At 38.9% G+C, this 21,115-nt stretch overlaps 1 pseudogene; it reads right to left on the minus strand.

Moving 5' to 3' along the window:
- Window positions 1–18,514: 18,514 nt before the first annotated feature.
- On the minus strand, window positions 18,515–20,682 carry LOC147384202 (putative clathrin assembly protein At5g35200 pseudogene; annotated as a pseudogene).
- Window positions 20,683–21,115: the final 433 nt, after the last annotated feature.

The raw sequence follows: 21,115 nt of genomic DNA on the forward strand, positions 1-21,115 counted from the left end.
TCATTTGGGTCAAAATACAACCCATTTCCTTTATTACACAACTACCCTTACCTCCACTTCAAATTTATATCCTCCACCCCTAAAACCCATGCCATTATCCATTTTTCCAATTCTTCACCCCATTATACCTCCAAGATATTCTTCAAACACTATAAATACCCCTCTCTTCCTCCGAAAATGGGTTATCAAGTCTCACTAAAAAAAAATCTTCTTTACTCTCTAATCATCTCTTCTCCATTCTCACATCAATCTTCTAAAAAAGAAAATTACATTCTCAAGTTTACTAAGAACCTTAGAAGACATTGAAGAAGAAGAAGAAAAGAAAGATTGAAGCTTCAAGGTGGGTTCAACAAAACACCCCCCCTCTCTCTCTCTACCCTCTCCACTTTCATTTTTTTATTATCCCCCTCATTTCTTTAATTTGTATTTTAGAAAGCCTCTAAGATGCAATGATCCCCATCTCCTATCTCCGGTAGATCGGACTTCGATTCGGTTGAAAGTATAGGGGTTGTAATCCTTTTTGAAAATAAAATCGATTTTAATCCTTAAATCGTTTTGGGCAATAGGTATGTGATTCCTTCTCAATTCATGAGAACGGACCCTCAACCTTAGCCAATATTTTTCAAATCACATGTAATCCTCAAGGCCAAGGTCTATAAGGATCATTTCCATCAATGGAATGATCCTATAATCAAGCCAAAAGTAAATCCCTACTTGGGGTACAATTTATCAACACGTGGCACTTTATTTTTATTTTTGTATTTTCAATTGAAATGACCGAGTTGAGTTGAGGTTATTACTATTTAGTCGGGAGAAAAAGGTAACTAACACCTTCCCTTTTCTCCAATCGAGCCGCTTACCCCGATCTCGAGGTTGATCGATTTCTTATCCATCGTGAGTCACTAAAACGTTAAAATATCACTTTTTCAAAAAAATGTGCCTCAGGTGACCATTCACACCCAGTTACAATATGAATGGTGGTGACTCAAATCCTTCGTAGTAGTGGCCCTCGTAATCGAAAATCACATATCTACAGCTGGCGACTCCACTAGGGACATTGGTTCATCCCTCGTGATAACTCGGTCATCTTGAAAAAACAAAATTTGTTGACTAACATTGTTTTTTATTGTTTGTTTCTTATTTTTTATTTTTCACAAGTCCAAATTGTAATATTTATTTCCTTTTGTTCATTCATTACATGTTTGTAAGGGGGTCGATGAAAAAAAAAATGAAAATTTTTGTTGCACGTGCACTTGCGAGCATAGCCCACTTCACAAGCCACCCCACTCTTAATATATTTAGCCCCAATGCTTAGTAGTTCTACGGCGTGAGATCGTTATTTATAGTATCGGGGATGAACACATCAAATCCGATCACCAATCAACGACGTGTGTACTCTGGTATATATCGAGGTTTGAAGATTGGGTAACCATAAAGCCACCTACTAGCCGCATGCATGTGCCTGATTAGACAATGCTAGGACACAAGTTTTGAAGTTTACAATCGACCCCCAAAGAAATATGTATGTATTTGATGTATTCGGGCCTCGAAGCCCAAGTTGTAAGAGGCAATTAGATCGTAGGTTTCTATTTTATTCTCTTTCCATCTTCCCTTAGGTAAAAGGGAGGAATGCACATTTGCATTAAAAAAAAACAAAAAATAAATAAAAAACCAGTGAGTAAGGGATAAAAAACAGTAAAGGAACATTGAAAACAGTGGCTGAGGAACCAGTTTCTGTGATGTACAGAAACTGGATTTCTTTCTGGTCCGTGTTCATAACACGGATCAAACAATGGACATCCCAACCGTATTCAAAACACGGATAAAACAGTGAGTGCCTCATCCGTTCTAGAAACACGGATGAAACAATGGATGTTTCAACCGTGTTAAAAGTATGGATAAGACAATGGCTATTTTGCCCGTGTTTCCAATACGGACCAGTATGAATTCGAGCCCACAAAAATGAATACAGTCCATTTTTTAAAGAGCCCACTTACCATTGATCAAACATTGATGGCACCTTTTAGAAAATCTCAAATTTTGGAAAAACTAAGTGAAATGGATTTTTGTTAATCAATATTTTCAACAAAATACAAAAAATACAAAAAAAAAAAAAAAACGTGCGGATTTTCCCAAATCAAACTAATTTTGTGAACCGACTCCTATCCATTTAGAATCGGGTCCACAACCCATGTCCATCCAAATTGGGTCCCCAACCCGAACCACTTAAATCGGGTCCATGACCCGTACCATCCAAACCGGATCCACGACCCAGATCCATTTTACTAGGTCTACAACCCAGATCCATTTCAACTAGGTCTACGACCCAGATTATTTTCAGCTGGGTCTACGACCCAGATCCATCTTAACTAGGTCCATAACCCGGATCCATTTCAATTGGGTCCACGATCCAGATCCATTTCAAATGGGTCCACGACACAGTTCCATTTTCAACTAGGTCAATGACCCAGATCTATCCAAACTGGTTCCATGACCCAGATCCATGTCAACTGGGTCCACGACCCAGATCCATATACATTTTGACTAGGTCCACGACCCAGATCCATTTCAACTGGGTCAACGACCCAAATCCATTTCAACTGGGTCCACGACCTAGATCCATTGCAAACCGGGTCCATGATCCATATCAAATCAAGTCCATGACCCATCTATGATTTAGCAAGGCTAACAACCGATTAATCAACTCAAATAAATCCAATCTTTAACAGAAAAAAAAATAGATTTTTAAGTGTCAATTGCAATCCTTGATCAAAGTTGGTGCCTAGAAACAATCTTGCCCTATTGATACGAGGGGGATAGACTACGTCTATTCAAGGAAATGAGGTGATTTAAGAATACCCCTGTGAAAGCATTGTTCTCCGCCTCTTTCCTAGGGATCTAACTGGCCAACCTTGGTTTCAGAGAACTGAATTGGAGGCTAACAAAAACACGGGTTATTCTAACTTGATTTATCTCAGAAACTATTTTTCAAAATATTTTACCGACTCCATGTCGATGCCAGCTCCATGCTGAGAAAATTATTTTTTCAAAATATTTTCCCGACTCCGTGTCGATGCCAACTCCGTGCTGATAAAAACTACTTTTTCAAAATATTTTATCGACTCCATGTCGATACCAACTCCGTGTTAATAAAATTATTTTTTCAAAATATTTTCCCAACTCTATGTCGATGCCAGTCCCGTGCTGATGAAATTACTTTTTCAAAACGTTGATACCGACTCCGTGTCGATGCCAACCCCGTGTTGATGCCGACTCCATGTCGATGCCAGCTCCGTGCTGATGGAATTTCCTTTTCAAAATATGTTTTACCCACTTGGTGTCGATGCCAGCTCCGCGCTGATGTAATTCTTTTTTCAAAAGATTTGATTGACTACGTGTCGATGCCAGCTCCGTGCTGATGTAATTTTTTTTTTCAAAAGATTTTACCGACTCCATGTCGATGCCAGCTTCGTGCTGATGAAATTACCTTTTCAAAATGCCTCGCCAATTCCGTGTTGATGCCGGCTCTACGCCGAGAAACGATTTTTTCTTTAAAACTCATTTACCTTATAATAAACAACTTTACCCGACCTAATAAAACATCATGCATCTTCTTTTTGTAAACAAGATAGTAACGCTTGGTCTTCTGTACTCATAGGTGGCCAAACGAAAGAAATACAAGCAGCCAGAGGTACCTCCATATTTTCTCAGATCTTCCACCGTTACCATGAGTTCTTCCGAACCGGCACAGCCCCCAGCAACCGAAATGTCAGGTATCAATCCACAAATAGTAGCACTACTAAAAATAATTGAGAGGCAAGAAAAGATGGTAAGTACCGTGTTAGCCAATGCCAGCATCATACAAGCCCAAACAATGCAGCACCATGTGTCTGAATCAAATCAGGATTAACCCAAACAATCTCCGCAGGGACCACAGATCACCATGCCTCCCGCAGTACCAGAATACCAGGGGTCCCCCACTCTATATTCCACAGAATTGACCACCCCCTGTGGTCATTCCTGATAACGAATGTGAGTACAGGGTCATAGAGGCTAAAAGCGCAACAAATGAAAAACTGGCTCAGCAAATCGAGTCGTTATAAGAAATGAAGAGGATGAAAGGCCTCAACACTATGAGCGGGACTCGATTTAAGGACCTCTACTTTTACCCAAATGCACAGTTGCCGACCAAGTTCGAATGTCCGGAGTTTGAGAAATATAACGGAGTAGGGTGTCCTCTGTCGCATTTAAAGTTATAATGTGGGTCTATGTGCCAGTATGGTGACGATGACAGGCTGTTGGTACAATTGTTTCAAAGGAGTTTGATGGGGTCGGTGATCAAATGGTTCTCCAGATTAGACCACACACTCATTAAGAGCTGGTAAGACCTGGCAAAAATGTTCTGGCAAAATTATCAATTCAATACAGATGTTGGTCTAGATCGGAACGACATGGCCAAGATGATAAGAAAACAAAGAGAAACGATGAAAGAATATGCACAGAGGTGGCGAGAGGCAGCCTCGCAAGTAAGGCCTGCAATGACCGAGCAAGAAATAAACACCACGTTTATCTCGACACTAGGGCACACCTTCTATACCCATCTGGTGGGGTACACCACAGGCACATTCTCGAATCTGGTACAAGTAGCAAATCGGGTCGAGGACGGGATCCGAATCGATCTGATATTTGATTTTACGATTCCAGGGGTAACGGCAGGAACTCTTTCTCAGAAAAAGCCAGTGCCTACGGGAAATAAGAGGAAAGAAACATAGGTCAACAGCGTACAGCCAAACCGACCCCTCTTCATCCCTTCACCAGTACCAAAACCACAGGCACCGTCAACTTCATGGACTCCAATACATCCACCAACATGGAACCTTGCACCTCAAAACCAATTCATGGCAAACCCTCCACCAGTTGCACAGCAGGCACCACTATATGGGCAGAACCAGCAGGCACGACCCAATAGGGTAAATAGAGTGTTTACCAGGTTACCTATGACACTATTAGAATTACTGCCAATCTTGCTCAGGGGTGAGTATCTTGCGAAACGTCCACTAAATCCTGAGGCTACCAAAGGGCCTGGGTACAACCCCAATTTGTTCTGCGAATTTCATATGGGTGCACCAGGGCACTTTACAAATTAATGCTGGCAACTCAAGCACCAAGTGTAGAATTTGATTGATAAAAATGCTCTCATCCTGGATGGACCTGCCAACCCACCCCAACAACAAAACATCAACCAAAACCCCCTACCTACTCACAATGGAGGGGGAAGTGGGCACAGGGTAAATGTCATTCTCGGGGAACTTGATTTCAATCCGTCTGCCTTGATAGCTCTTATTAGGTCAAAAATCAGGGACCTTAACAAAGGAATTAGAGACGTCAACGGTCAGTACAGTTAACCACTACACAACAAATTCATCTCAAAATTCACAGTTGCCTCTCAACATGGCTAACCTCACCATCCATCCCACTCATCAAATACTACTACCCGACTACCTTTAGTTATACCTTACAGATCACAAAACCCTCAAAATTCGACCCAACCTCCTCTTGTTATACCTTACACACTACCAAATTCTCAAGGTTCAACCTGACCCCCCTTCATATACCATATACCTCATCCTTACATCCCCCACTCGTCATTCCATACACGCCATCAACTCTTCACGCAATTCCTTCTATCACCACCACATCCAAATTATCACCACCACCCCTCATTCTCAATGTAAAACCCGATCCACTGCTAATGACCATCCACTCGCCTAAACCATTCCCCTATAGCTCCAGTCAAGCAGTTCTTTGGAGTTACGAGACTACCATCACCACAACCGCAGGGGTCGAAACCATGAACAAAGCAATGGTGGCTGATATTGACCATATGAAAAAGGTAGGAAAATGCTAAAAATTACCAGAAAAAAGGGTAAGTATCATAGAAGAAATAAAAAAAGCAACAAAAGAGATAGAGGATGAGAAGAGAAGAAAGAAAAAGGGGAAGAGCAAGATGAATGAGGACAACAAGGAGAAGAAAAAGGCAAAGTGATAAACAAAGAGGCTGCAGACTTCATTAAGCTCATTCGTAAGAGTGAGCATAACATAGTGGATCAGTTGAACAAACAACTGGCTCAGATTAACATTCTGGGTCTGTTACAGAAGTCAAAGGAGACCGAGAAGCACTGTTGAAAATTTTAGAAAAATTGCATATACCTACGACCACGTCACTAGCACAGTTAGAACAAACGGTTGGTCAAATCATGGACCCCAACCCTATCATATTCACTGAAAGCGAATTCACACCAGAGGGATGGGGGCACGTGGAACCGTTAAACATCATGGTTATGTGCAAGGGCATGATAGTGACCACAGTACTGATTGATAATGGCTCAGCCCTCAATGTCTGTCCTCTCGAAAACTCAACGCCGATTGGTCACACATCAAATCAAATAATAAGGTTGTTCGAGGTTTTAATAGCTCGAGGAGGGACTCTCTGGGAGAGGTGGATCTACCAATTACCATAGGTCCCTGCACCTTTGAGGTAACATTTGAAGTTATGGAGATACCGACAACTTTCAATTTATGAAAGCGCCCTCGATCCGCGGGGTGCGCGGATCCGCTTTTGACCCTTGAGGTTTGGGAGTCGCCACCTAGTTATTACGGTCTAGGAACCAAATTGACCCTACAATGGATAAAAAAGAACTAATCTACTATAGAAATCTGAACCCGGGGATCATGTTACGGGGTTGGAAGGTATTAGGCACCAACCCCGCCCGGCCAATGCCGGTCTCTACTTATCCCAAATAAATCTACATTGCTAATGATAAACCTAGAAAAAAAATAAAAAAATTTACCTTTGATCTGCAAAAGTGTTATTCCCTCAGATCTGGTTAGAATGGCTCCTTGTACCGTACTCCTTACTTTGTTCTATCTCCGGATCTGATTTCTGATCTCCGAGGCAAGGTATCTCCTTCTTGGATCTGGATGCGTTGAATTTGTTGTGGATTTTTAGGGTGTTTTTGAAAGGTTTCTAGGTGTTTTTTAGGTTAAAATCGGAGTAGGGGTGTTAGGAAAGGAGTTGGGACTCCAAAATTAGGGTTTTGGGGAGGTTGTGGAGGCTTCTTCACCTACTTTTTCTAGGATTTTTTCTTTGATACGAAAATAGGGTGTGGAGGCTCCTATTTATAAAGTTTTTAGAAGCATTAGGGTTTGATTAGGGTTTCTTTTAGGGTTTTGACTTAGTCTTTAGGGTTTTAGGGTTTTGACTTTAATCTTATGAGATTGACTTGATTAGTTTTAGATTAGGGTTTGGATTTAGGGTTTTGACCTTAGTCTTATGAGATTGACTTGATTAGTTTAGATTAGGGTTTTAATTTAGGGTTTTGACTTTAGTCTTATTAGATTGACTTTAATTTTGACTTCAGTCTTGCTTGATTGACTTTAATTTTGACTTCAGTTTCACTTGATTGACCTTGACTTCAGTCTTGCTTGATTTACTTTTATTTTGACTTTGGTCTTATTTGATTGACTTTAATATCTTGACTTTAGTCTTGCTTGATTGATTTTAAATTTTTGGAGAACCCCTTTCTATTATATCTTTAATTCTTTGGACCCCCAAATGGAGGGGTCCTTAAAGAAATATCCCACGAACCCTCAACAATTTTGCCTGAGAGTCCAATTAATCGATTTTTTAGGTTCAACCTTTTAAATTAATTTCATTAATGTTTCACTTTAATTATTTAATGTTCTATTTACTAATTTCGAATTTTTTAATTATGAAAATTGTGAAATTACCGTTTTGCCCTCGGAGAGGATTTTTTACGTTTTAAGTCGTTTTTCAATGTTCCAAGATGTTTTAGAATCAGTTTTTCGTAAGGAATTCAATGGGAATGTTGGTTTTTGTCATTTATGAAGTTTTTTGCATGAAATGATCGTGAACTTTATGAGGGGTATTTTCGTAATTTTGTCAAATTTTGTGAAAATTGGTGAAGTGGTTTACTTGATTTCGATTTATTGTTTTATGTGTTTGAGTGGGTTTTTCTAAGCGTAATGCAGGCTCTAGAGTTGTTTTGATGTTAGGGGTATTTTGGTAATTTAGTAATTTTTATCGTGAAGCTTCTTTTTTATTTGCAAGATGATGATTTCTATGTTTCTGGGGTCGTATTTTCCTAGCGTAGCGTGGTTTCTAAGTTTTGTCAGTTAGAGATACCTCATCCGGATTTCTAAAACATATCTGGTAACAAAATAAAGCATTGGAATAGACATCCATCATTGGGAACCTTTGCGATCGGGTCGACAACTTGATTAATCAGGCGGATGCAAAAATGGGGTGTCTACAGATGCCCCTCTTTGGCAGAGGGTTGAAGCAAACTAGATAGCAAATCTATCTTGGTAGATTAGTGCGATATCCAAATGCCAAAGCTAATGACAGTTCATTTTGCAGCCTGATTTAACAATTCGTCGGGGTATTCGGATCATTGAGCATGAAACTCTCCCCGAACTAGAAAAAATGTCAGGTCCTTGAGCGCGAGCTCTCACTAGCAGTGTCAGATCCTTGAATTAAAAAATTCTCCTTAACTGATATAACAACTGTGCAAGTGTGTGGGCTCAAAATCTGAGATAGATTTCAAAGAGTTTGAGTTGGAAAAGAGTCAAAATGAAGTAAATTTAAACTGAGCGTAAACTGAGCATAAATCCAAGAAAACCCTTGGCGGCAACCGAGCAGGTCCAAGATAACCCTTGGCGGCAACTAAGCAAGATCCAAGATAACCCTTGGCGGAAACTGAGCAAAGTCCAAGATAACCCTTGGCGGCATCTGAGCAAAATCCAAGATAACCCTTGGCGGCATCTGAGCAAAATCCAAGATAACCCTTAGCGGAGACTGAGAAAAATCCAAGATAACCCTTGGCGGCATCTGAGCAAAATCCAAGATAACCCTTGGCGGAAACTGAGCAAAATCCAAGATAACCCTTGGCGGAAACTGAGCAAAATCCAAGATAACCCTTGGCGGCATCTGAGAAAAATCCAAGATAACCCTTGACGGAAACTGAGCAAAATCCAAGATAACCCTTGGCGGCATCTGAGCAAAATCCAAGAAAACCTTTGGCGGAGACTGAGCAAAATCCAAGATAACCCTTGGCGGAAACTGAGCAAAATCCAAGATAACCCTTGGCGGTAACTGAGCAAAATCCAAGATAACCTTTGGCGGAGACTGAGCAAAATCCAAGATAACCCTTGGCGGAGACTGAGCAAAATCCAAGATAACCCTTGGCGGAAACTGAGCAAAATCCAAGATAACCCTTGGCGGCATCTGAGCAAAATCCAAGATAACCCTTGGCGGAGACTGAGCAAAATCCAAGATAACCCTTGGCGACAACTGAACAAAATCCAAGATAACCTTTGGCGGCAACTGAGCAAAATCCAAGATAACCCCTTGGTGGAGACTGAGCAAAATCCAAGATAACCCTTGGCGGAAACTGAGCAAAATCCAAGTTAACCCTTGGCGGAAACTGAGCAAAATCCAAGATAACCCCTTGGCGGAGACTGAGCAAAATCCAAGATAACCCTTGGCGGAGACTGAGTAAAATCTAAGATAACCCTTGGCAGAAACTGAGCAAAATCCAAGTACTGAGCAAAATCCAAGATAACCCTTGGCGGAAACTGAGCAAAATCCAAGATAACCCTTGGCGGAAACTGAGCAATATCCAAGATAACCCTTGGCGGAGACTGAGCAAAATCCAAGATAACCCTTGGCGGAAACTGAGCAAAATCCAAGATAACCCTTGGCGGAAACCGAGCAAGGTCCAAGATAACCCTTGGCGGAAACTGAGCAAAATCCAAGATAACCTTTGGTAGAAACTGAGCAAAATCCAAGTTAACCCTTGGCGGAAACTGAGCAAAATCCAAGATAACCCTTGGCGAGACTGAGCAAAATCCAAGATAACCCTTGGCGGCAACTGAGCAAAATCCAAGATAACGGAAACCGAGCAAGGTCCAAGATAACCCTTGGCGGAAACTGAGCAAAATCCAAGATAACCCTTGGCGAAGACTGAGCAAAATCCAAGATAACCCTTGACAGAAACTGAGCAAAATCCAAGATAACTGTAACACCCCGAATTTTTAATTCGTATCTCGAGGAAAAAAATAAATAGTGGAATTTTAAGAAAATCTTGAAAGTGGGATTTAGGGGTAAAACTTTAGGATGTTTCTGATCATTTTTAATGGAATCTGACCTCACCATTAGATTTAAAATGATCGAAAAACATAGTTTAGCCTGTAAGCACGCTCAAATGCGAGTCCAAATATAAAAGTTGCAAAATCCTCGATTATCGGGTCGGACCAGGCTAAAACAGTAACTTTTTGTTGGAGTAATAATTTTTAAAATTCGATCATACCATTGGTTTCACAACGAAAAATTATTCAACATAGACTATTTATTTGTCATTTTTGGAGATCAGGAAGTTGAATTATCGCCAAAAATGAAAACGACATCAAGTTTATGGGTCACGTCAGGCGAAAAATGTAAATTTTTGATGGAGACATAATTTATAGAAATTGACTATACCATTAGATCCGGAATGAAAAATTAGGCGAAATAGAGTATTCGTTTGTCAATTTTGGAGACCGAATGATCAAGTTATCATTGATCAAAACAATAGGCGAAATACCGAATTCGTCCCAAATATTATATAAATAATATTAAATTTTTTTTTTAATCTCATCTTCCCCACTCGTCCAAACAGTGCGAAAAAAAAAAAACGAAAAAAAAAGGAAATTTGTTTTTCCTCCGATTTTTCCACTTCAGATCTCTCGCAAACGGTCCACTTTCGACGATCGCCGCAGAAGAGAAAAACGTCCGCAACTTCGTTCTCTACAAAACCCACCCAACCTATCTTCATTTCACTTTCTATTACACCCGATATCGTCAAAAATCAGCCGTATTTGGATACGGAAATTTCGAAACTTTGACCTCGGATTTCGTCCGTTTCGGGGTCAAATCACTTTCCGACGCAGAAGGGAGAAACGTCCGCAGCCTCATTCTCTACATAACCCAACCAAGTTCCTTCCGTTTTCTCGTCTTTTTCACCCCGTATAGTCAAAAATCAGCCGTATTTTTATACGGAGATTTTCGTAACTTCGACCTCGATTTTCATCGATTTCGGGGTCAAACCGTCTTTCGTCGTAGAAGGGAGAAGAGACGAGTACATCGAGATCTTCGAAACCACCAAGCCAGTTTCAAAAATCAGCCGCTTCGAAGTTCGGTCCATCTCGATTTTCGCGCCAATCGTCTCGATTTCCGCGCACGTGCTTCAATTCCATCGCCTAGTGATAGTAAGGAACTCTCAATTTCTATTAGTAATCTAGATTGTGAAAATTGCATTTAGGATTTTATCGAAAAATTTGGATGTATTTTTAAAATATAGAATTATTTTATTATTTCAAAAAATTCACGCCAGAAATTGCATGTTTGATATGTTTAATTGTATTTTTAATACATTATACGTGGGTAGGGTATTTTAACGGGTTATTGCCATAAATTGGGTCTTGTGCACTGCTCGGACCCCGTTTTGATATGAAATTTGTATTTTTTTTCAATATTATTGATAGAAATAAATTCTATAGTTGAAAAATGTGATTTAATATTCAATGAACTCATATTGAGTTGATGAATAATAGAAAATGGATATTTATGAAGATTTGAAAACTGTAAAAGTCGAAAAAGGGAAAAAGGGTATGAAACGGTAAAATGTCAGAGTCACACCCGAGGGGTGATGTCTGCATTTTACGTTGTTGTGTTGTATGCAGGTTGGTGAATGGATATCCAGGGATAATGTTACTTGTTGCATGTTTATTTACTTTCTGTTAGCGCGAGGCGCTCTGTTATGTTATTTATTTTAAGCCGGGTGGCCACACTTGCATGGTAGGAAACTGGATATCTATTCTCAACCTTGTATTGTTAATTTCTCTTTTGTGTTTCAAATGAAAATAATATATATAAGTAGCTATTTTGTGAGCTGTTAAAGAGTTTGTGAATACCTGAAGGGATAGTGCATCATATCATCCGGAGTGGTGTACTATCCTGGGATGTACGGTAGGGACCACCAAGCTCATACGTGGTATGGGACGCGTATGAGAGTGGAGTCAGAACTGGAATCCGGGTTTATTCCTCTCTATCTTTACCAGTGAACTTGTAATGTAAAGGTGGTCGTATACGAATGGTTTGTATATTTGGGAATCACATGTACGCCTGATAGGCATAGACGAAGATGATTGGTCAGTGATCACTCACAATCTATAGTAGTCGAACGTTCTAACACATCGAAAAGAGACCCATTGCTTACGATCACGTCAAACGGCCAGCCTGAGCCGGATAAATGGTCAACCAAACGTGGTAAACAGCGACCAGCCACAAAATCAGGAACTAAAAGTCAGAGAGAAATTGTAACATCATGTCCCGACTGGGAGCGATCCAGTCGTGAATCCCAACACTCTAATTCCAATACTCCACCATTGTGTATTATGTATCTGTTGCTTATTTTGAGATATAAAATGAAATAAACGTTTATTGTTTTCATTTGATCAATTAGATTTGTATAGAAAGAGAATGTTATAGTGAGTACTGCTGATCGATGTAATGTGAGTTTTAAAATGTTTAGTTGCTCATCCCTGGCTATATGTACCAGTTAATCGTAGTTTATTATGTAAAACTTTGATTATTTTAAAATGATTCAGTATGCTTATTCGTTCATGCTAGGAGGGGTTATTGGCAGAAATTGTTTGTTTCCCTACTGGGTAACCATTGTTACTCACCCTTTCCTTCTCCATTTTTTTTTAGTTTCAGATCTGAAGCTTGGCGAAACAAGTGTAGAAAACGAATGAGGATCATCTGGTTGGTCAGATAGACAACTAGAGTCCGTCACCTGGTAAATACTAGGACTATACCCCCTAGTGGTGTCAGTTTCTCCAAGTAGTCTTATGGATTTGTTTTGAGTGTTAGGAATTCTGTTAGAGTGAGGAATTTTGTATAATCTTGTATATAATTTTTCTTCTTCCGCACTCTGATCTATCGAACATTATTAGACGTATATAGACTTCCGCTAGTATTATATTTTGTTTGTTATATGCAGGATTGTATGTCGTTTATCAGGTGCAGGTTGAATTGCCTTGGAATGCTAACATAAACAGAGGAGACCATGCCGAAATTTCGAGGTGCCACCTCGTACCTTGAAATCTGACATGGGGATTTGTGTTAGCGTCCAGCGGGGCGCCACAATAACCCTTGGCGGAGACTGAGCAAAATCCAAGATAACCCTTGGCGGCAACTGAGCAAAATCCAAGATAACCCTTGGTAGAGACTGACTGAGTAAAACTGAGAATAAAGAAATAAATCTGGGAGAGAAACGATCGAAAATGAGTCTGGAGAAGAGTGGTTGAATCTTGGCATGAATAGATTTGGGACAGAATGGATGTCCTATCTCCTATGTGAGATTCAGAATGCATTTGTTTGAACCTCAAGGTTTTATCAAAAAAGTTTTGTAAATTTAAAACCTGAGTTTGAACCTTAAGAGTTTTTGAAAAACTGCTATCAAGAGGGTAACCTTAGGTTTGGAGTTCTCATTTTAGGATTAACATTGCTCAAAAACAAAATGTCCCTAGTTTGACAATAAACATGGCATTGAAAATAATTGAACACATCATTAAAAAATGCCCCTAGTATAAAGGGGGAAATTACATATCTAGAGGAAAAAGAAAAAATGGCCCTTGTATGAAGGTTTGAAATATTTGATTACCACAAGCGCAATAAAGATCCAACTTTTAATTTTGATTAATTTTATTAAAGATTTTGAGTCAGGCTCAAGAGAACAAAATATTTCCTTTTGAGAATCATCATAGAATTCACCATTCTCTCCATTGGTTCACTTGGGGAAGTAAGAATTTTCAAATCGATCGTAGACAAGATACTTGTGACTTCTGAATCTATGCCTGGTTTAAGCTGAGTATTGAACTTGATTATTCGGATTTCTGACGTTTCAGCTCGAACTGCTCTCAACTTGGGATTTTCTTCTGTTTTTTTTTATTGCTCTAACTTTTGCCTAGATCGCCTTTCCAGGTTTTCAATCTATCGAGCTTGCTTTAACTTTTGCCTAGATCGCCTTTTCAGGTTTTCAATCTAACGAGTTTTTTCTTTTTTCTTGGCTCTGATTGTTGCCAAAGTTGTCCTTTCAGATTTTCAACTTTGCGAGCTTGCCTTAATTTTTGCCTAAGTCGCCCTTTTTGGGTTTTCAACTTAGCAGGCATCATCATTTTTTTTTTATATCTTTTTCTTCTCTTCTGAAGTTCTAGAATTACTATCTGATCATGCTTCGCTACCCTCCTTGACTTTTTCAAATAGTACATAAGAGGACTTTTATAGGTAGGCTTGGGACTAGGCATAAAAAGAAAGGAATTTTGAGGCTCAAAAAACCCAAATGCCCCTTGTGTGGCATTTCATTTAAAATTTTTTCTTGAACTTTCTTCCCCATTTTGGATGATATTTCTTTTTCTTTTGAATTTTTTCTTTTTAGATTTTTCTTTTGTCGGGGAATCTATATATATATTTTTTATTTTGATGTGGTCGGGCCTGAATTAACTTCTCAAGTTGCCTACGTACCCCAAATTTTTGGGATCAGACCAAAACGTAGTTCAGATCTTCCCTCCCCTAGGTTAGGTGATCAGGCTGAGAAAGAAAAAGGGATCATTTTTTTTTAAAAGGCTACAAAGGGCTCAGAAATGAGATAATGAACTGGGTAGCAGGAAAATTGATTCGGCCAAAGATGGCCTCCTTAAATGTAGTACCATTTGATCTGGTCAAGGTTGGTTGACTCTGGTAATTCACTTCCATCATGATCTTGAAGTCTGACGACTTTTCTAGACAGTATTTCCTTAATAAATTAATTTCTCCAATTGGGTTCAGACTTTCTCCTATAGTCGAGGAGGAGTGTTCAATTTTCTTTGAAGTCTGATAGTTAAATCCTTGACTTGTAAATGATGAGCTTTGACCTTTTTGTCAAATGCACGGGTGACTCTGCTTAGATAAGCTTGCACATGATACAGGACTTTAACTCGTTTTCTTCGATCAAGTTTAATTCTTCATACTGCTATCGAACCCAATCTGTTTCTAACAAATGATTTTCCAACAAGACCCTGAGAGACGAAATTTCCATTTCAACTGGCAAGACTACTTCCATGCCATACACTAAGGAGTAGGGAGTAGCTCCAGTAAAGGATCGAATTGAAGTTCGATATGTCCATAGCGTGAATGATAATTTTTCTGACCAATCTCGATGTGATTGACATATTTTCCTGATGATAGTCTTGAGACTCTTACTAACTGCTTCAACCGTTCCATTGATCTGAGGACGGTAGGAGGATGATTTATGCTTCCGGATCTTCAACTTTAAACATAGAGTAATGATTTATGCTTTGAAGTACGACCCATTATCAGAGATCAGTTCAAAAGGTACCCCCATATCGACTGATAATATGTGATTGAAACTCAAGATGTAGTAAGGATAGTGCTGATACATTTTATAACATCTTCTTTGATTCCATCGATATAGACGAGTATCTATTCCGTGTTCAACAATACCCAAGCTTGTACCTAACATACCCTCATATGATCACACGAACAAGTCTTTTGAAATTTCTGAGTAAATTCATTATCTCCTGGTGTTCCTTTAGGGATAAGATGGTTTCTATTTGAATCTCTTTAGGAATTATTTTTTGTTTAAAGGTCAAAGACCTTTCCTTTCTTGATTAAAGGTTGAACCCGACTCTTATCTTCTTGTTTAGAAACGAAATCTATCAAATTATTAGTTAATTCGTTAATGCGCTCGAGGTATTCAAAAATTTCCTTTATCCAATCAATTTCAGATGGGACAACAGACACCTCTATAGACTCGATGAACTAACTTGACTCAACAGGAAAAGAGTAGACTCGATCTAAAGAAAATATGACATTAAAAATTTGGACTCGAGCTAACTCAAATAACTCATGAAAACTCAATACAACTACCCACAATGGGCTTGATTAGGACTGAGGACTAAGACATTGCTTACAAACAACAGGATTGAGGCACAACTGTGCGATATTGAGAAATTTTGAGGTCATTTCTGACTGTTGACTTGATATTGACGTTTACTCTAACTCGGATTTACAACCCTAGCTAGACGATGGACGATTGAGCTTAGATACAATGATAACCCTTAAACCTCTTTGAAGGTGAATTTAACCAATTTCAGTGTCACCCCCTTGATAACATTTTAAATGAACCCTGAGATTTTATTGAGTTTTGTGCACCAATTCATTAAAAAATTCATCCATTCAATGATTATTCAAAAGAAAAATAATTATGTTGAACTCTTGAAAAATATTGGAAAATAATGTTTTTATTTCACAAATCTGATTATTTTTTGCAACATTTTTTGGTAGTTTTTCAAGGTCCATAAAAAATTTTCATGCAAAAATAGATCTTTTGCAAATTATTTTTCCTTCTTTTTCTTTTCTTTTGGAAAATATTTTCTTCTGGAAAATATTTTTTCTGGAAAACATTTCTTCTAAAGAACACTTCTTTTGGAAAATAATCTTTTTTGGAAAAGATTTTCTTTCTGAAAATTATTTGAAAATTTGATTTCCATTTTCAATTTAAATGACTCGGCCCACCATGATTGTTGGATCGGGATGGACTAAGTCATTATTGTAAAAGAATGGATTCTTTATTGGGTCGGTGCACCCATTTTAATTTTCAAAAACAACATTTGATCCTTGAGGACAATCATACACCTTGATCTCATCATTCACATCACTCACATACATTCATCAATCACATGCATTCATTCACTAAACAACCCGGGAACACCCACGATAAGTTCGAGTCGTGACCTATTGGGAAGGTTTCTAGACTCTAAGCTTACTACGTGCAATGCATTTTTATCTGGCCACCCTTGCCCAAGCACACCTATATACCTTTCGGTACGTGGTGACTTGGTTTGATATACCGTATAGGTGATAATCTAAAACCTCAATTCACTTCTCTGAAGCCAAAAACAGCCAGTTTGATCTCCAGTTGAGAGGTGGCGCACAATGCTGAGCAAGGGCCCACTTAAATACCTCTCGTCTAGAATAGACGTAGTCTATCCCCCTCGTACAGTAGGGTACAACGGGGCAAGATCTGCTTAGGCACTGGTTTTGACCAAGAAGTGCAACTGATATACTTAGATTATCTTTTATACCTACGGGTACGAGTCAAGAGTTGTAGCTTTCATAAATGGTTTAGCATCCCACGAGGGGACCGACCACGTACTAGTACTACGTTGGCAATCGGGACATGTGACTGTGTGGCTTACAATAGGTCAAAGGCTCAGGTTGTTCCAGCCTTGGTGCATCAATATACTTCTCAGAATCACCTGATCAGACGGTATTGATGCCCCCAGTTTGATATACCCTAAGGTACGTGACTGGAGTTGTGGGTTTCATGAATGACGTCGCATCTCCGAAGAGACCAGGCCACGCACTAGTGCCACGTTGGCTAAATGGGACGTGTAAGTGCTCAAAACAGTAAACGTGCATGTGGTGTGTGCAAAACGGGGTGGGGTGTGCCCGGGGCCCTTTTTTAAACAAATGGGCCCATAGGCCTGATCATACTATCACAATATGGATATTAGAAAAAATACGATCATAAAGCATAGATATCCATAACATCAAGATCAAAAATAAGGCATGCACATCAAAATATATATCAATTAAGATCATGATATATCAGATAGGTAATCGATCAAAGCAGTGCAAAAGAGAATAAAGATGATCAATCAATCAGGATTGTACTAAAAAAGAATATCAATCATCGAAAGCATCAAGATAAAGATTTAGGCATGCTCATCGAAATATATATCAATCAGGATCATGACATATCACAAGAAAAATCCCCTTTTTTTTTTTTAATTGAAAAATAATTTAATTTGACCAACACAAAGAGATTTCAAAATTTACTAAGGATCACTAGGCCAACGTGGTCATTTCATCGGTAATCCAATACCATAGCTTTCTAGACTTTAATGGAAAAACTCGGATCCAAAGGTGAAATTCATACATTTAAAAAAAACTTTGATCCAATGTTTTGAAAATGAGTGGCTATGAAATCAAATTTTAAATCAAAATTCAAAATAAAAATTAACTTTGGAAATTTAAAAAAAAAAAAAAGTTTTAGAATTTCATCTGCCACAAGCACGTGGCATTGGATCACTTTTGGATGCCACGTGGCGAGGTCAATGACCTCTAGTAAGATTGGAGATCTTACTAACTAGTGAGGAAAGCACACATTTTTTTATTATTATAAAGAAATGTGTTGCTGCCAGCACAACACTCACACACAAAGAACATGCACGACCTCATCTTATTATTTTTATTTGCTTGCTGCTAACCAAGATATCTACAAATTTGAATCTAAATTTATGTAACCTCCTCTCGCATCTTGGTTATCTAAATGAGACCTGTGTAGGGAGTATGTGATGAATAAGATGGTACACCTTGTCCCGCATCCGGGTTGCCAAATGGGCTAGTCGGATCTTGGCCAACCATCATTTGCTGCTGTTGTTGTTGATACTACTGCTGCATCAACGTTTGCTGATGCTGGGCCATGGCTACCATTTGTACATTGGTGGGTGGTGCAATATCATTGGATGCATGAAATGGGTCTTGTGAATATTGTGCAGCTTCAAAGGGGTTAGGGGCCACCTGCCCCACGTAGTATGTCGCATTCTGGTTCACTCTTCTCACCATTGCGTCGTCATAGAGACTATCCAGTGTTAGTTGTCCAGCCCACCAGCCAATTTGCTTTCTGCTGCAGTAGTTCCATTAGAGCTTAGTGCTGTAACAAGTGCAAGTTCCCATCCAGTGGTTTCACTTGTCAAATTGAGACTATTTGATGGATCTTCAGAAGGTAAAATTGCAACGACAAGAGCATTTTTCTCATCCAGTTTCGATGCACCCTGACTTAACTCATCTAACTCCAAGAGATCAGTAACAGGTGGGATTATTAGAGCATCACTTTGCTCCCTCTTTGGAGGTTCAGTTGGTGCGATGGATACCTTTGGAGTTTCTTCAACTTCTTTCTCACTCTTGGGCTCAATTAACAAAACTACATTGGGAGTAACTCCAGTTCTGTGAGTGGCTTCTATGTCATCATTGACCACAGTCCTCTAAAGCATTAATTGTCATGGAACCTCCTTCACATACTCTTCCATGGCAGTTACAAATGATGCAGGGGACTGATTAATTCTGATAAACTTCAGTTCCAATCCAAGCTAAAGTCTCTTGCAGATTTCATAGAATTCAAATAACCTTTCTGCCTGATTCCCAACCTTTCTATAAACTTCGAGGGCTCTAACAACATCATGCTGCTGCATCTCAAAGAACTTATCGACCAGATTGAGAGTACCATCATTAATTGTTGCATAAAGCCTAATGCTTTCACTTGCAACAATTGAAAGCGCATACTTGATCACATTATTATATATAGCTGCCCCTTCTGGCTGGCAAGCGAGAAGACTGGAAAGAAGCTATTGCAAAGCAGGTAACTGCTCAAGCAAATCTGGGGTGTCAAGCTCCCTAGTTCTTGAATGATCTGCCTCAACATCATATTTCAGTATGAGGAAACATTCTAACCTCTTCTCTACATATAGAGCATACTTACGAACCCAAACAGAATAATCTCATGCATTTGAACTGGAGTCTTTGAAGTGAGATAAGTTCAACATATGACCTCTGCTCATGCCATAATTAATAAGCTCTTTACGAAGTGTTGGATCAACTTCCCTCAATGCACAGTGCATCACAATCAGAGTTCCCAAGGCAACTACCCAATTGTGTGTTTTTGCAAGACGTCATGTGTTCAACATTGTTAGTGGCCTTCACAATCGGAACATCTTGTAATCACTATTCAGTTTTGCCAGCCCAACCTTTGTGGAGTCCTACAAAGCTCCAAGAGTTCTTCTTAAGCTCTGCTGCGTACTACCCGCCATTTTAAGATAACATGTTCTTCCGAATTTAAATACGGTAAATTTGGTCAAACGGAGAAGGAGAACCGAAGAAGTTTTCTTGGGATAAAAAACGCAGCCTAAGAAAGAAACCTTCGTTCTTCGAGAAGAAAGAGAGAGAGATGAACGAGAGTAAAAAATGTCTCTTTCTCGGCTGCCCCTTTTTTTTTTTTTTTAACTCACAAGCATCCAAAATCTCCACTTCGAAACGCAACCATTCTACAATTTGGTCGAACAAACCAAATAACAACAGGGAGTGGATCGATCATCAACGTTCAAACCTCCCCAAGGTATGAACAGGGGCATATCCGAAACATCTTTAAGCTCGATCTCTCAACCAACAGTCGCTCAAATCTCTGCGTTTTAATAATCTAAACCGCCAAAATCTGAATTTCTCTTCGACCTCAACCCATAGTTGTTCAAATCTCTGCATTTTAATAATCTAAATCGCCAAAATCTGAATTTCTCTTCGACAGTGAGAAGAGAGGTCGATTTCTCTCGGTGAGATCAAATAATTTGAGTTGATTTCGAAAAGATTTACATCCAAAGAAATCAACAACTTCAATTAAAAGCTGACCGGGCGGAGGTTTCAGCCGATCGAACCAAGAGACAGGTTCGGTCTCTTGTTGAAGAAGACGACATTAACAAGAAATTCAGATTAAAAACTGACCGGGTTCGACGAGTAAAAACTGTATTTTATTCAGGACACACCACCCCAAACTGCACTTACTGTTAACAGAAGCTCTAAACGAAATTTTTTTTTTCTTTTTTTTTAAAAAAAAAAAACTTTTTTTTTATTTCCTTCTTGCTGTCAATGGACAGCACTACTTTCTTAAAAAAAAGAAGAAAAAAAAATCATTTTATTTAAAAAAGAAACTACTTACACACTTTTTTTTTTCTTTAAATTTTTTTTATTTTTAAAAGAACTAAGAAAATAAAATGCTGTCCAATGATCAATCGCATACACCCTAAAAATAAATAAATAAATAAATAAATAAAAAGAAAAAGAAAATCTACACACGTAAAAAAATCAAGCGTCATGATC

This window comes from Akebia trifoliata, chromosome 15, assembly GCF_017979445.1.
Source record: "Akebia trifoliata isolate Shusen 1 chromosome 15, ASM1797944v1, whole genome shotgun sequence".
NCBI classification, from domain to species: domain Eukaryota; kingdom Viridiplantae; phylum Streptophyta; class Magnoliopsida; order Ranunculales; family Lardizabalaceae; genus Akebia; species Akebia trifoliata.